We start from the raw sequence: 16,628 nt of genomic DNA on the forward strand, positions 1-16,628 counted from the left end.
TTAGTGACCAAGAAGTCGACTTAAGACACTTGAGTGCTTTTGCTCTCATTGCCATAAAAGAGTGAATGAAATTTACAGCGACATAGAAAATGACATTACAGTTCATTATGTTTTTATGAAGTCCTATAAACGTTTCTCTCAATAGATGGCTCTCAGGAAAAAGCACAATTGCGCAATCATGGCACGGCAATGAGATGGTTCACTTTGGAGCATTGTTGCAACCCAAAACAGCAGCACCCAAACGCTCTCTGATGAATCAAAGTCGTTATGTGGAGACCGACCATCTTGAATGATGGTCAAATTCCAGACGTGACAACTTGAACCCGGTTGCTAACCAAAACAGCAGCACCTATTTTCTTTCTGACTGAATTTTGTTTGACTTTTTCCATCCCATCTTGCAGTGGTCCTAATCAGCGGGTCTGCCCTGGAGACGAACCCCCCCCCCCCGACCCCTTCCCCCATGTGCCGCTCATTTCACCCGGCTACAGATCTTGCCTTAGTCACGGCTGATTGGCAAATGGCACCTTATTGCATTAGGCCACGGCTTATTAAGCCGACGCTGTTAAAATGCGCTTTGCTTAACTGGGCGACAGCTTCTCAATGAGCTCGTCTTGCCAGACCCGTCCGAGATAATTGCCGAGGGAGGGGGGGGGTTGTTTTTTTGGACTTAGTTGACACTCGTCACGGCCGGCGTCCGCCGTGTGTTGTTATTGATGTGATTTTTGCATATTTCCCAGCTAATATGTCCTTCTTTCTCCAGACTTGTTGTTCTTCTCCACCAAGAAGAGTGACAGCTTCCACGACTGATTGGTGAGTCCTCCACTTCCTCCAGTAATCCCGTCAATGCTCTCAATGTGGCTCTTGAGTGCCCCCCACCCACCCACCCATCCTCCTCCTCCTCACGACATACGCACGCCGTGATTGCCCAATGTCAAAACGACGGCGGCGGCGGCGGCGGCAATTTGCGACGAGCCAACAAAGGACTGTTGTAACAATTAATCACGGGGCGAACGCCGAGGAAGGCGGTAATTACGTTCATTAAGTGGCGAGCGGCGAGGACAATTAAGTGGCGAGGGTTGTCGCCGCAGATGCCGTAATAAGTCACCCTGCTCCGTTGTAATGAGCGTGATACCTTCCCGGCCGGCGCACATGCTCACGTTGAAAGCCTTGTCTAGGATCTCTTTCATTTCCTCGGCAGACTTCATTTCTTCAAGATCTCCGCGTTGATCTAATAATGACGTAACGCGGCGGACAAGATTTGTATTGGATCATTTCTGAGGACATTTTCTGTCAAGCAAGCACTGTCATGTCGTAAGAACATTGTTTATATGGTGCATTTAAATACATGAGAACAGGGGTGTCCCCAATTTGATTTATTTTTTACAGAAAATGGGCGTCTGACATTCTTCAACTTTTATTAACCACACACTCAAACCTGTCCATCAGAAAAGTGTTTATTGAGTTATTTTTAAAATGCAACTCGTTTAGGATATTAGGGTGCTCCTGCGGCCTGTTTGACTAGATCAGCCCCTGCACTCGGCAGCAGCCGAATTCCATCGCCATATTCGCAACCAAAACAAAAAGTCATTTGAAACCTTTATATGTGTGCCTTTGTCAACACATCACGTCTGGAGTTCTTGTGGGATGAGCCTTTTATACGCAAGTAAACCTTGTGCTCGTCCCGTCTTTAGGACTCCTCGCTGTTGAATTTATTTATTTGTTTTGATCCCCCCCCCCACAAAACAGAAGATCTGGATGTAGTCTCCTCTCTTGACATGAGAAAAAGAATCATCTGGAGGTATCTGTGCTTTCGAGGAGAGACAAATAGAGTGTGGGCTCTTTATCACCAAAGGAAACAGACAATGGCCACCTCACAGGTCTTATTTTAGTGAGTGCCAAACACCCCGTCTCTCTTCTTTTATTTCTTTTTCCTCGGGCGCCTTTCTTCCCTGGTTCTCTCTCTCATTGGCGAGCCTATTTGCAGGCTGTTTGTTTTCACGCTCCCCCCCCCCCCCCTCGCACCAGGATGGATGCGAGGCATGTATCACCTCAGGTAAGCTCAAGTGAAAGCAGCCCGACTCGCCCGCCGTTTGCTCGTCTGTGGGAGGCTCTGGCTCATCTCTGCCTCTGCATCCCCGTAGCCTTAATCTGTGACAGACCATTTCATAATCACAGCCGAGGGCCGTTCTTCTTCTTCTCGCGCTCCTTCTCATCGCCCCCCCCCTCCCCTCCTCTCCCTTCGCCTCTCCCAAAGTGCAATAATTCACAGGCGTGCGGCACCCTCCCACAGGCGGATTAGCAGACGCCGTGCTCGTCCTACATAATCTCGCCACAATGAGGCCCCGTACGTGCCGCCCGCAACCGGCGCGCCATAGGGCACCCCCCCCCAAAAAAAAAAAAAAAATGGACCCCCGACTAGCACCTGAAGTTAACGTCTGACTCTGTGGCTCTTTCTGGGGGGGAAACATCAAAAACGAAAACGTACAAGGTGACATTGCGCGAAGGCGGCGGAACGCCATCGACACTTTTGAGAAGATGGAAAAAGTTTGACTCAACCTCAACTCAACCACCCCAAATTCCAAAACGCCTGGGAGCAAAATCAACTTCATTCATATATAATAATAATAATAATAAATAGAAATAAACTGCTCAATTCTTAGCATCTTATGAATATTCCGCCTTCAAATCATGGCGCGGTTGTGCGACATTAACATATGATTTAAAAAAAAAAAAAAAAAAAAAGCGAAAGAGCGCGCACGTTATGATCCATATTTGCCATCATAATAACAGCTGAGCCGATTAGCAGCATTGTTGCCGAGACGTCATTACACTCCATTTTGGGTCGTAAATCAACAATCATCTGATGTACTACAACAGCCGATTTCCCCCCCCCCCCCCCAAAAAAAAAAAAAGCAAAAACATCCGTTGCTCATTCCCACTGTATCTATATATGTAATGTTACATTTATGTATTAGCTTTAGACGGCTTAAGTGTGAAGCTGTGCACAAGCGCTCCGGTACCAGAATGTCAAATTGGATCCATGGCTCCATTCCGACGCGTTTCATATAATGCCGTAATGAAAGGCGAGGATTTATAGCGCATTAGCAACGAGCTCCATCAGATTTACAGCCGTAAATCCATTGTGGAGCCGCCAAGTTTGCCTTCTCCAACGTTTAATTTAATTTGCCCCGCGAGTGGAGGGGCGGCCTGTTCTCTGCTAGCAGGTGAATGAAATCATTTGCACGCACTTTGAGCCTAAACTGTGGAAATTGCCCCGTGTATTTTCTCTTTTGAAAAAAGAGCGCTTATTGGGAAACATGCATGCGCCATTAGGTCGGTCGGCTAAGATGCCGGATTACCTCCGCCAGCCGATCCCATTATATTTAGAAAGCTTTCCCTAAAACCGCCGCCGCCTCCGCCGCCTCTTCCCCATGGGCGCCTGGGCCCCGTTAAACATTGGGCCCTCCTCCGGTCTGGTCCTGCTCTTATTTTCGCCGCCTCAGCACAAGCCCCGCACGGCAGTAATCCCTCAGAAAAGGAGCCAAAACGTGGCGTCGCATACCATGTCCTTTAAGCGGCCGACATTCGCACCTGCCAGCGGAAACGCTGGCAAATTTTTGCGTGGTCGGTCCGCTCAATGACTTTGTGTGATTGTGACGTGAAAAATGTTGATTTCTTGCGATTCATTCGTTGTTGGCGGCGCCACAGAACGGCTTTGACTCAGCAGACGCATCGTGGTGTGTCATCCGAGCGCGTGTTCACATTGCCCTCCTTCCTCTGACCAACTCCAAAGAGGCTCGCTAATCCGTCGCCTTCAATGTTGACAGGTTACTGCATGCATACTGATAAACATATGCTAACATGCAAGCTTAGCCGGCCGCATACTGATAAACACATGCGAACATGTTAGCTTAGCTGGCGCTGCAGTGTTCAGTCACCATCATACTTGCGCATTGTTTGATATTTCTGGACCCATGATGTTTTTATATGAATATTCTTCCTCTCTTGTGATGACTTGAAATGTGCGGCTGTCGACCAACTCGAGTAAAAAAAATGTAGCGTGAAAGTTGGGGCGTTCGTATCGCAAGGCATGACTGAGATTGACTCGATTTTGGAAGAACAGAGTCAAAAGTAAGAAAAACAAAGTTGTGTAAAGGTTGATGAGACTAAATGCAGCTCTCATGCCAGCCTCCACCCCATTCGCCTCCGCTCTCTCTCTCTCTCCCTTTCTCTCGTCGTGTCACGGCGGCTGATTTATGGCTCTGTTTAAGCGAAGGCCACACGTCTCTCCCCACGGCGCTATTTGTTTCAGTCCCGCTTTAATTTTTTCTTCTCGGCCCAACCAGGAACCAACAAAAATGAACCCTTGCTTGTTGACGCACTCTCAACCCGCTTCACTTGACCATCCGCTGTCGCTAGCTCGTCGCTGATGTGGAAAAATGACGCGCCGCAAGGATGCCATTAATAATGCTCACGGGCAAGGTTTTGTTGACGGCGAGCCCTTTTTATGGGCCTAATTTCATAAGAGGATCTCGTGTCTGAGCGGGCCGGAGTGGCTATTTTTCCTCTTCTTTTATCTTGTAAACAGCCATTACTCGGGAGAGCCGTACGTACGTACGTACGCACGCACGCCGCGCCGCGCGAGCCAGCGCCTAAGTGAATATGAATTCTGAGAGAGAACCATCCTTTCACATCAGCCCGCCTTTCACAACCGCTTTGACATCACCGAGGCATCGGGCAGACATTCCCGGGCTTCCGACCGCAACGTAATCCATCCGCATTGTCTCGACAAGACTTCTCTTGTTGACGCCGGGGATTAGATGTGGTCGATTTTTCTGAGGCAGCCATTGTTTCAATTGCGTGTCTGTTGATTGTAAGTATCAAAAGCGCTTGAGAAGAATGCGTTTGATTGACCTCATTGCGCGATTGTGCTCTGTTGTTGAGACATTGTCCCTAATGGGAATTCCCTTTGGGAGACGCTAACCGTAGCGCTGCCTAGCTTAGCACGGCTAGCATCCGCTGCGTCGCCATCGGTGCGATGAGTGTAACTCCGGGCTCGGGCTCAGAGCGATTGAATCCAGTCCTCGGCGCCAAAGATCATTTCCCAAACAAAGCTGCGTGCCGTAGTATGACCTAACAGTCACGGCACACCGCCCGCAACGATCGGCAGCCGTGGCTACGCTGGGGGGCCCGATTACAAGGCGCGCCCGAGTTCAGGTGTGTTTTGTAGCGGACGCGGGGTACTGCCAAGACGGGTTAGGCTCCCGCTCGGATGCGGCTTGACAGCAGGCGGCCAGGCGAGGCTGGCCGGGCCCACCGGGCGCTCGGGCCTGTCGGTGGAGCTGGAGGGGAGCGGACAACACTTGACTCACAACTCCAGTCCAAAAAGATGAGCTGTTGGTCAATCAGTGTCAGGCCCGATATGCTCCGCCGCTTGGCACGCAGGCGGGCAGGCAGGCAGGCAGGCGCTTCTGTTGACTCTGGGCTGTGAGTTGGAAACAAAAGTTGGATTTCACTCTTTTTCCATGGAAACGTTCCTCTACAATGTCACGCTTGGGCTTTTTTTTACGGGGTTAACGAGGTTATCGTCAATTCGCAGCGCCGCTATTTCGTTAAAATGCCAGGAGGGTGAGGGATGTAAAGTTGTGTGGGAAGAGAAGCCTAATGCCTTCTTAAGGTGAGCCATTTGGCCACCACGCCACGGCATTTGTATACGTCTGCGTATTTACCCGCCGAGGGAGGGAGGGAGGGAGGGAGCGGAGGTGACCTTTTCGGCGAGGAGATGGCGGCGTCTTGCGCCGAGACGTCGCTCGTTGCATCCTAATGGTCACCCAGGGCCACCTTGCCTCTGTGGCTGTCCTGATATTTGCCCGAATGTGTGGATGGGCAACCCCGCCCCCATTTCTCTCCTCTTTTCCCTCCTTAGCAAATCTCAAAGAATTGACGTCTTTTGTGTCGCCAAAATGTTTCTTCAGGGCAAGAAGCAAAACATTTACAGCTTGTCAATTGTAAGTGACTAGTTTGTGTCAGAAACATGGAAATAAATATAAGCCTTCAACAATGTGGTACTTCCACGCCTCTATTGCTATCTTAAGGCTCAAGAAATAATTCTCCAACAGACAAACCAGGACTAACCGAGATTAAAAGAAAAATCCCAAAGTGAACATCCACAGGTGCAGTTCATCTCTGGAAAAACTTTGCGGAATTGTCCCCTGGGAATATAGCCATCGCCTCCTGTTGCTGTGCAGATCATTAGGAAAATGAACAATTGCGCTTGTGTGTCTGTTTGTGTGTGTGCGTGCGTGTGTGTGAGTGATGTTTGTGCCACTGGGCTACGGGCGGCATGATTACTCCGTTCTGTCTCCTACTTACCTGCCGGCCGGCCCACTGACTTACCGTCAGCATACTAACTCCCCCCCCCCGCCCTCAACCCTAAAACACACAGGCACACACACACACAAAGGCGCGCGTTCACAAATACATTTATTAATCGCTACAAAACTTGTGAATGTATCAAACCCCGACAGCTGATTCTAGGCCAGTAAATTTACTCCCCCGGGGATCCGCTTTCCTTCGGGGACGTGGCAAATACCCCCCCCCCCACCACTGACTTCACTAGTTGTTTTTCTTCTCTTGTTTTATGTGCTCGCAGGCAAATAGCGCAACATACATTTTAAAAGCGCATCAACGACTCGGGGGCAAAACGCCCCCCGCCCCATCACAAAGGTCGGAAAAATTACAGGAGCATCGATTGATGTCGGCGGGGTGGGAACAAATCTCAGTACGGGGTTGGAGATTTTTCACTTGTGCGAGATGTCCCCCATTAACAAGCGCACGAGATAATGTTGGTGGGCGGACACGCTGGCTATGTGTGTGTGTGTGTGTGAGTTGGTATCATAGCAAACGTGCTGAGCCTTACAAAACAAGGAGTGCTAATGCTAGTACTTTGTCTTTGCAGTAATACATCAGTGCAAAATATTGTTACAGTGGGACCTGGATGGTAGAAAACAATCTGATTTTTTATTTTTTCTGTCCCCCTATTGGAAATGAAGGAGAGAGAAATGGTCTGTTCACCAGACAAACCGTCACTGTCATCAAGCAGCCAAATGACATCATCTAACGCGCTGGGTGTCAGACTCAGATGCTTTTCGATAGTAAATACATATGTGTATATATATATATATATATATATATATATATATATATTTTTATCTTCATTTCAGTGGACATTGTTCTGTTGATTTTGGCCACCAGGGGGCAGTGATAGAAATACGATGAACGCCTGTCACTATACCCTGGCCACCAGGGGGCAGTGATAGAAATACGATGGACGCCTGTCACTATCTTGCCCGCCCGTCTACATGTGTTGCTCCACTTTTTGTGCTAATATCTTCCTTTGATTCAATCTGTGGACAGGCACTCCAGAGACCCAACTATTCATATACAAGCAATTAAAAAGTCAATTTTCATCCGAGTTCCCCCTTTAAAGTCCCACTCGGTTGTACTGTAAAAGTGCTCCGAAAACCAGCTTTGATTAAATTACTTTATAGTACATCATGTCGCTAAGAAGTTTATTCTCGCGGCGCATCTCTGACAGCCACTTTCCTTTTTTTTCCCTTTTCCCATCATCACGTGACCCCGCAGCTCTGTTTCGAGATGTTCTGAGCACTTAAAGATAATTATTGAAGAGGAAAAAAAAAAAGACAAATGACACTCTAATGAGGAGGAAACAAGCGTCCCGACATTTTTTTGTGACCACCTTTTAAGATTTCATTTTTTTTGTTTGCCCGTCTGACAGAGTCAGGGCTCTCCCATATGGACGGACGCGTGGCGTCATAATTGGCCGAGCGCCGCCGATGCAAATTGCCGCTAGATTTATTAAAAGCACACCTTAAAGGAGGCGATGAGAAAATGTCTGCCGAGCAAGTGAAATTACCATTTTTTTTTTTTCGTCAGCCTCTTTTTAACTTTCCCCGAGAGAGGTCAGACGCAGGCCTTGGTTTGTGGAGGAGGATTTTCGTCATCCCGTGCGCTAAATTGCAAGGCGTTTAGAGCTATCGGAGAGGGTCACCGACCTTTGCTTGAATTTGCCTTTATCTTCTGGTGGGTGCTGCCTTGCCACGCTCATGTTGGCGCGCTGTTTACTTGTGTACCCCCCCCCCCCCCCCCCCCAAACACGCTCTAAACTAAATAATGAAGTCGGCAAGCTCTGTTGAATTAACACCTTTAAAAAGTTAGGTATTAACCTAACAGTTTGAAATTGCAGTGATTGTATAGATAGTAATAATAGATAAATCATATTAAATAGGTTTAATACATCTATGTAATAATTATTTTTTGACAAGAATGATTTCTTTTTGAATGCATTTATAATGGCCGTCAATTATGTCTCCATCCTCAGCGAAGAATGGAGCTCCTCCGTACCCGTAAATTAAGTTCTGAGCTTGGTGACGGAATAAATTGTAAAAGATTGCACTTGCGTAGTTAAATAGATTTAGACATTTTTTTTTCAAACAGTTACTTCTACCACAGTCCTGTTTTTCTGCACTCCTACAGAGCATGAATCTTTTGGCCCCCTCTGCCGGGTAATCCGCCAGCGAGACGCGCAAGCACGGAACCGAAACTAATGACGACAACTATTCAATTACCAGCTCAATTAATGTAGGCGCCCCCCAGCCAGAGATGGCAGATGAGCCGAGCCCAGCCCAGCCCAGCCCAGCCCAGCCCAGCCCATCCGGCTCCCCTCAGATGTTGCCGACCGCAACCGGGGGCCAAACGTCACGTTTCGACGTCACGTAACGTCTCCTCCGTCGCCCGCATCAGCGTTTGTTGCCACTTCATGACCTCTTCAAGACCCTGATCCAACTTTCTTCCCAAGGTCAACTGTGTTATCACCGCCTCCCCTCCTGTCTAGCTGCGCTAAACTTGACCAGGTCCAATTTATGCCGGGTTCTTTTTGCGCTCCCTCTCTGATTCCTTGTATCGATTTCATTGGAGTTATCTTTGCTTGTTTTTTTGGGGTGGGGGATAAATCTAGGTTGTTTACAGCCCACGATGACCCGCGGGGGCAAGCGAGATTATTCTTAACCCTCCGCTTCGCCGAGGTTTTGCCTGGTATCGATAGCCAGCCATGTTTGCTTATAATTAAGTCCCTGCCAAACCTCAGGTGGGACTCACTTCAGACTCCTCTGTCCAATTAAAAAGCAGCCTTTCCGGCTGACTTCAGCCCGCTTTGTTACGCACGTATAAGCACCTTCATTTGGTACCGAAGTTACCGGCAATGTAGCGTTTGAACTGATGCGCGCCGCTTGCGACTCGGTTTCCAAAGCACCTAAACGCCCAAAGGGAGGGACGCACGCGCTGATTAAAGTTTTAGAGGCTCCACAACAGGAAGATAACAGCTTAATTATTCCTCCCTTTAAAAAGAAATTAAAAATGGCAAAGGCCACAGGGGAGTTGTGTCTAATTATTTCATTTATCCCTAAAAGGACTCACGAGGCTGTTTTATGTTGTCATTTTTCTTGGCCTAAGCAGTATTTGCCTTCTTGCGTCATGTTGCATATTCTCCACTTTACACTTTGCTGTCACGTGTGAGCGTTTACTAGCTTGTGATCTACTGATGGCATGAGCAAAGTTGTCCAGAGTTAACGGAGGGCAGACTTTTATTTTTGATAAAATTGTGGTAACTCTTACGGAACCCCCACCCCCCCCCGAAATACAGTATAGCGCTAGCTAGCTTCAGTACAGTGCTAGCGAACTTCAGTACAGCGCTAGCTAGCCTGACTACAGTGCTAGCTAGCTTCAGTACAGTATTCAGTACAGTACAGTGCTAGCGAGCTTCAGTCTTCAACAAAACAAGCATACAGGATTAGACATTGTGTAATTAATTGCACCCCGTAATTTTGCCTTACAGTGCTTTTCTTTTGTGAACATTTCGTCACACCCTTAAAAGAATTGAGCCTGCCGTCTTTTGGTTGAGCTCTTGTAGATGATTGAACCGGCATTACGGAGGTTGTCACACTTACACGGCGACAGGGTCACGTCGTTACCAAGAAGCCATCGCATGTCGGTACTCTGCCAAAGAACGGCTTTTCCTTTTTTGCGCACTTGGATTGTACACAAAGTGCAAGTGAAGGATCATTAAACCAAAGCGGGATTGTCCATTATTTTCCACTCCCGACTCATGTGGCCTCCCTCCACCTCTCATCCGGTGACATTCCTCCGCCCTCCTCCCTGGCGAAGTCCGCGGCGGGAGCCCCATTTGCCGTGACATATGGTGAACAAGGCAGCCACTGCGAGCGAGTGGCCCTGTCTGGAGCTGTGACTTAGTGTCGTCCCTCAGCGCCGCTGGCAGCGCAGCGCAGCGCAGGGACGGACGGACGGCGGAGGGGATGAAGGCGATGCGGCACGGGGACGAGGGGGGCCCAGAAGACCCAAAGACGGAGGACTGGCTGGGGGGATTTCACGCTGGGGGTTTTTGCCCTGGAGACGTGCTGGCACTCCTAAGATTAGAGGGGTAATCAATCTCAGCAAGGAGCCGGTCAATCTCCACGCCCCGCAGCCGGCCGGGCCCAACCTGACCTTCCTCAGGTGGGGCTGGGCTGGGCTGGGCTGGGGGTGCAAGGTAATGCTGACATGTAGGCAAAAAATATGGGCAGGAGGAGGTGCAGGGGGGCTCAATTTGTCTGTGAACAAATCTTTGTGTCGGACACGAGGTGAAGCATTGCCGTCTCAAACAAATATGCCATCATGGCCATCAATAAAACGCCCAAGCCCAGGGAGGGACTCCCTTAAAGATGAGTTGCCGAGGCTCGGTCTGTGAGGATTTGGATTTGGAGGAACACTGGTTCTGGTCCGGTGAAGGAATGTAGAGCTTATTATATTTGTCCTGTACTTCTCCAGTCCATCCGTCTTTGATAGTTTGTCTCCGTATGACTGGTTAGTTGAATCTTATACCGGTTGACTTTCTAGTTCTTCAATCTTTGATGCCTCTGTTTTTTTAATTCACCTCTGCACCTATTTATCGTCTTACCCCTCCCCACCCTTCTATTTTTTCTCCATCTTTGACTCAGTCCGAATCGGTGAAGGAAATTAAAAAAAAAAAAAAAAAAAAAACGAGGGGGGGGGTCGGCGGGCGAGCGTGGGTGAATCTGAGCAGAGAAACATCCTCTGGGTCTTTTTCTTTTTTTAAAAGAACTCCAGATCTCATGTTTAATTCATGAAGCAGGGCTCAGGCGTGATACATCCTGGCATGACAAGCAGAGTCCATCTTTTTTTTTTTTGAGGGAGAGAGGGTGTGGATGTGGATAGGACCGGACTTGACCAAGGGGGTGATATGTCAGCCCCCCCCCCCGACCCCCCTCCTCTATCAGGCCGGCCAACAGCTGGGAGCCAAGGCAAGTCTTTTTCTTGAAATGGCAGCGTGCTTAATTAAACAAGTTCCCCTCGGTCAGAAAGCAGCTGGAGCGGCTTTACTCGCTGTGCCAGTCGATGCCAGGTTGACTGCAAGGCACACGCCGCCGCCGCCGCCGCACAAAAGGGAAAGCTGCGCCGCAACACGACGCATGTTGTTACTTTCCGGGAACGATTTAAAAAGATCCAGTCCGAGAAGACGGAGTGGGATGCGATGCCTCGCTTTCGGCTCACCCACGCGTGGCCGCCGGCGTCAATCGGCGCAACCCACACCCTTAAAGCCGCCGCCGCCGCTTTATGCAAAAGCACGTCGCAAACAAATTGAATTTGACTTGTTTAAGGCCGGTCACATCCGCATCCTCCACGAGCACGGCGGCGCGCGGCGGCGCGCGGGCAGGCAAACGAGCCGTATCGTGTCGAGGGAAGATTAGGTAGCCGTGTCCGCCCTCGCAGACGCCGACCGTGGTCAAACCCGCGGCGATTTCGCGAGGCGCTTGATAGTCGATGGAGACACTTGAGAGAAACAAGATGCCTTTGCAATGCGCTTAAATCCGAGGCAGGCCTCGCGAAGACGGAGGACGGGAACGTGTGCCGGCTACAAAACGGCCAATTTCATAGCACGCGTGCGGATTAAGATCCCGCCTTTGAAAATGCCCGTGTTCCAATTACGCCCCGATGGCACGGGCGGGAGCTGCGGGGCCATGTTTTTGGATGCTCCTGCTCCGGCTTGCCAGATTGTCTGGCGGGCAGCGCTCGCGCCGCCGCGCCGCGCCTTTGATTGGGTGCCAGCGAGGCCCTGGCGGGCTGTTGGCAGAGCACGGCGCAATATGCTGGCACCGTGCGTCAGGGCTATCAAAAATGACCCAATTAGACGATGGCAATATGTTATGACAGGCAATACCTGCTCGGGCGGCGCTGTTTGGGTGGGAAGAAAAAAAAAAAAATCGGCCGTTTTGCATCACAATTTCTTTCCCCATCTGTTTATTCCGCCCTGAACTGTAGATTGTGTGCATCGCCATTTAAATACTAATGTCTAGACTTTACATGTAAAATGCTTCCGTGTAGTCTACTTTGATTTTTCAAAATAAAGTGGCCTGCAAAAAGTATTTCATTTGACCCGCTTGACCCCGCAGAGATCCTGATATGCTGAAAAATGATGAATTCAAAGCAAATCACAATGCCTAATAGAATTGATCGTATTGTGTCAGTGCTTATACATCTACGTGGATATCCTAAATCAAATTTCTTTGCTTCTCATTAGATTATTAAATGGCTGAGTGGCCCCGCCTGAAAGAAAGGTTGGGGCTGGGGCTGGCGCTGGCGCTGGCGCTGGGGCCGGGGCTGCCCGTCACGCTTTGGCAGCTGACGGCCCCGGGGCGGCGTCGCACTGGTCGCCGGGGCCCGGGCGGGCCCCCTCGCGCCGCTCTCCACTGGCACGTTTTGAGCAAGCTGCCGACCCGCATGGGCAGTTGGCGTCGGGTCCGTTACCAGCTGGCGAGGCTCCGTGCGCCCTCCTCGGCGCCATTAGGCTCACATCTGTCACGAGCGTTAGCCTTTCACCAGCCTCCGTGCCCATGTGTGTGTGTGTGTGTGTGTGTGTGTGTTTAACTCAAGTGACACGCCGCTGCGTTGTTTTGGAAAGCCCGGCCAGACTCCGTCAAATACTCCATACCTAAGTGGTTGTCAAACTTTTTAAGTTCCTCTCCAGGTCTTTCGGTGCATGACCTCGTGTCTTCTGCTGATTGATTGTGACCAAAGGTCAATGAAATGAACGGTTTCATTTCCGTTTGTTTGCTAGCAAGATCTGACACGCTCTTGTAAATGCCTCGCCCCGAAGCTTTCTTTTTATCTTAGTTTTCCGAGAGAGCGGCTTTCTTGGGCTGATTTGCACGATCGAGCGCTCCGGCGGAAAGAAGGACCCGACCCGAGTCGAGTCCGGCCATTATCTTTTGATAGATAACTACTCCGCGGGTGCTCTCGGCGTGCCGCCGGCCGTGCGGCCGGGTGTGGTTTGGAAGATGGAGAACATGTTTTTGTCCGCTGACGTTGATGCAATATGAGCCAGAAGCAAAGGTACTAATGTTTGTGTCGGGTCCACTCAATCCTGGTGGCTAGTGTCTCTAGGCCCCGCCTCCCCCCCCTTCCCGGTCGCAGCCTGCAAGGCGCTATTACAGTGCGCCCACTTAGCATGAGTCATTAAAGCGATGGAGTTTTTCGACAGGCCTGCGGGGAGTTAACACAAACGCACCTGGGAAGGAGTCGCAAATCACCGACAGGCCATTCCCATGTTGCGACGGCAGGTCTTGGAGGTCGTCGTTGTTTTTACTCCGAGCATGTGGCTGAAAAAGCAAAGCGTGGGGAGTCTCGCCAAAACGCATACGTGCGGTCCGTTATTATTTCTTGCACAGGCCAATCCGCTTCTTCGTTAATAATGGTTCAGTAAAATAAAAGTAGTAAATATGGCGCCGCAAAACATTGTTTCTTGATTCCACACTAGTGTGTTGGTTTTTCAGTTAGCATGATGCCATTTCAAATAAATCTGACATCATGACATCGTATAACTTTCTGATTAGCTTAGAAAATAAATGAACGCAGACCTCGTACAGGTGCACGGTGGGAAACAATTTGGGTTATCTTTGACCATTCTTTTCTACTTGAACACAATATGTTGTGTTGAAATAGTTTTTTAATACGGGCAAAACGTTTGGCCAAATGATGATCATCAAGAAGGCTAAAACTGGCATTTATCTTGCATAAGCAGTGCAATTTGCGTACACGTTTTGCTTTTGGAGCGAGGGGGAAGGAGGCGACAAAAAAAAAAAAACACACACCCACTTTGCCATTAATTGGAGTAAATCCTTTTAGTGTAGTTTTTACTCCATTTAAAAGGCTGAAACTTGACCATTAACCTCCAAATGGATGTGAAACTCGTCGCCGCCTTTCCCCAAAATGCGACGACGGTAAAATGAAATGATGAGTTTTAAAATGTTTTTTTAGGCAAACTCAATTAGCCGGGTGTTTTTTACCCAGCCTTGCCTTCTTCCTCCCCTTCAAAGAGCTGCGCATTAGCGCCAAGGCTGGTTATTATTTCCAGCGTGCACGTCTTAACAAATAATTTCCCGATGCCTTTTCGACTGCCACTAACCTCCGAAAGTGCGCTCCCAATTATAAAAGCATTAAAAACGCCGCTAAGGGGATTTAGGTACATTACACCACTCGATGCCATTCGCTTCGCTATTATGCTATTAGCGTTAGCGCTGCGTGTTAAAAGGACCTTTGATTGAGTTTATACATTTGAAAAAAAAGCACTTTCCATCATGGCTGTTTTACCATTTTGGATGGGGATCACGTGATTTTTTTTTTTTTTTTTTGTTGGTCTTCCTCAACTTTGTTCACTTTTCTAATGATTAAAAGTGAATCCCTTCCATAGCGTAGCTGAATATAAGATGGAACAGAAGGAGCTGCGATTCGGGCCTCCGCGTAGCCTGCGAGTCATCTGAGCTTAGCCGCGGCGTGACTGAGTCGGCCGCGGCTTGACAAGTGTGTGTGTGTGTGTGTGCGTGTGTGTGCGTGTGTGTGTGTGTGTGTGTGTGTGTGTGTGTGTGTCATGTACACGGAAAGTGTGTTTCCTGACTGCAGCGGCTGGGCGAGCAATTGGTCACTTGCTTCAAATGATGCCTTTTGTAATTGATTGCCATTTTAATATGTGGGCTATTGGGTTAGCTTTAAGGCTAGCAACAGTGCATTTAGCGCCACTCATCTATCCATCAAGGCTCGATCCATCCGCCCGTCATTCCGATCTGCCCGCCGCCCAACTTTGCGAGCGTTTAGCCGCTCCGGCGGTCAAGCGGCCATCTATCAGTCGCATCTCTTGCTCCATCGGTCTATCCATCTGCAGGCTCTCCGAGCGTTCGATGGAACAGCGTCGCCTTTTTAAGTTCCCCCGTCTGCGGCCTTGCTCGGCACACGCTAACATCGGGGTGGGGAGAGTTCACGGTTACGTCAAGCTGCCACTTATGTACGGATGCATAAATCTCACGAAGAGCCATCTTGTGATGTCACTCGCTGTGTGTTCTCAGCAGCTCGCCGTCAGTTTCATCAGTTCCAACATCTTCACGTCCGATGTTGGTACTGACATGGATCCCCTCTAAGATTTGACTCCCCATTTTTGATCCCGGCGCACCAGTTGAGATCAAATATACCGTTACTGCGTGTTAGCGTCATTGCGTGGCGGGGGTTAACATCCCGTTGACATTTGTTTTGTTTTTTTCTCTCTCCTTTCCCCGAACTCGACGTCAACTCAGGAGCGTATAGTCCCATTTTGCGTTGTCTCCTCCCTCCCTCCCTCTCTCCCTCTCTCTCTCTCTCTTTCTCCCGGCCTCTCTTTCCCACTCCTCCTTCCCCTTCACACTCCTCATCTGTCAATGAAAGACACGGTTTTGCCACGAGGCATTGTGTGTTTAGCGGCGGTGCCAGCAACTGCCATTCGGGTGCCGGGAAAGGGGCGAGGGCGGGTTCCCCCCCCCCTTTGAACGGCTGCCAAGCCCCAGCCAGCTTGCACCTTCTTTAATAACTTCCCCCTGAAGGCACTTCCTTCTTTTTTTTTTTCTTTCTCCTTTTTCTTCACACACCGCCCCGATCCCACCTCCGACGCCACCGCTACTTTCTCCCATTCACTCCCACCCTCCCGCTCTTTGTGTGCGTGTGCATGTGTGTGTGTGTGTGTGTATTTCCTCTCAAGTAACTGCTGTTTTCACGGGTGAAAAACCTGTGATGCTGATAAGAGAGGTAAGGCCGCTTTTAACTGACAGCTTGAAATCATCTCACTGCAGGGAAAACACATACACACACACACACACACACTCAAATAGTATGAAGTGAGATTTTATTTTGTCAGGTGCATTTTACATCAGCTCGACTTGTCAATGTGTGCTTTGGAATTTGAAAGTGTGCCTTTTAAAAGTGGCTTTAGTCTCGTAATGTATGCTAATCGTTCGGTGGGTCGCCTCTGCTGACGCTCCGTTTGTCCTCGTCAGTGTTTTTATACATCGTAGCTCTGCGGCGGCGGTTACAGTTCAACTCGTTTGCCATCGTTGGCTTCCTAAAATAAAACATTTTCGGAAAGTGCAATGTCAATGTTTTGAAAGTGCTACATCGGTAGTTGTTGCTTTTTAAGGGCAACGTAATTTGTCATTTTATATCACGATTTGCAAAAA

The 16,628-nt window shown here is 49.2% G+C and overlaps 1 protein-coding gene across 2 annotated transcripts in view; it reads left to right on the forward strand.

Annotated features, from left to right (window-relative positions):
- c9h8orf76 (chromosome 9 C8orf76 homolog) overlaps positions 1-16,628 on the forward strand; it is a 160,583-nt gene that overhangs the window by 31,181 nt on the left and 112,774 nt on the right. For both annotated transcript variants that reach the window (XM_049730389.2, XM_049730390.2), the window contains exon 10: positions 761-810. The gene's annotated coding sequence lies outside the window, so the exon portion shown is untranslated. The remainder of the gene's footprint in view (positions 1-760; positions 811-16,628) is intronic.

The sequence above is a fragment of the Syngnathus scovelli genome, chromosome 9 (genome assembly GCF_024217435.2).
Source record: "Syngnathus scovelli strain Florida chromosome 9, RoL_Ssco_1.2, whole genome shotgun sequence".
In the NCBI taxonomy this organism is placed as follows: domain Eukaryota; kingdom Metazoa; phylum Chordata; class Actinopteri; order Syngnathiformes; family Syngnathidae; genus Syngnathus; species Syngnathus scovelli.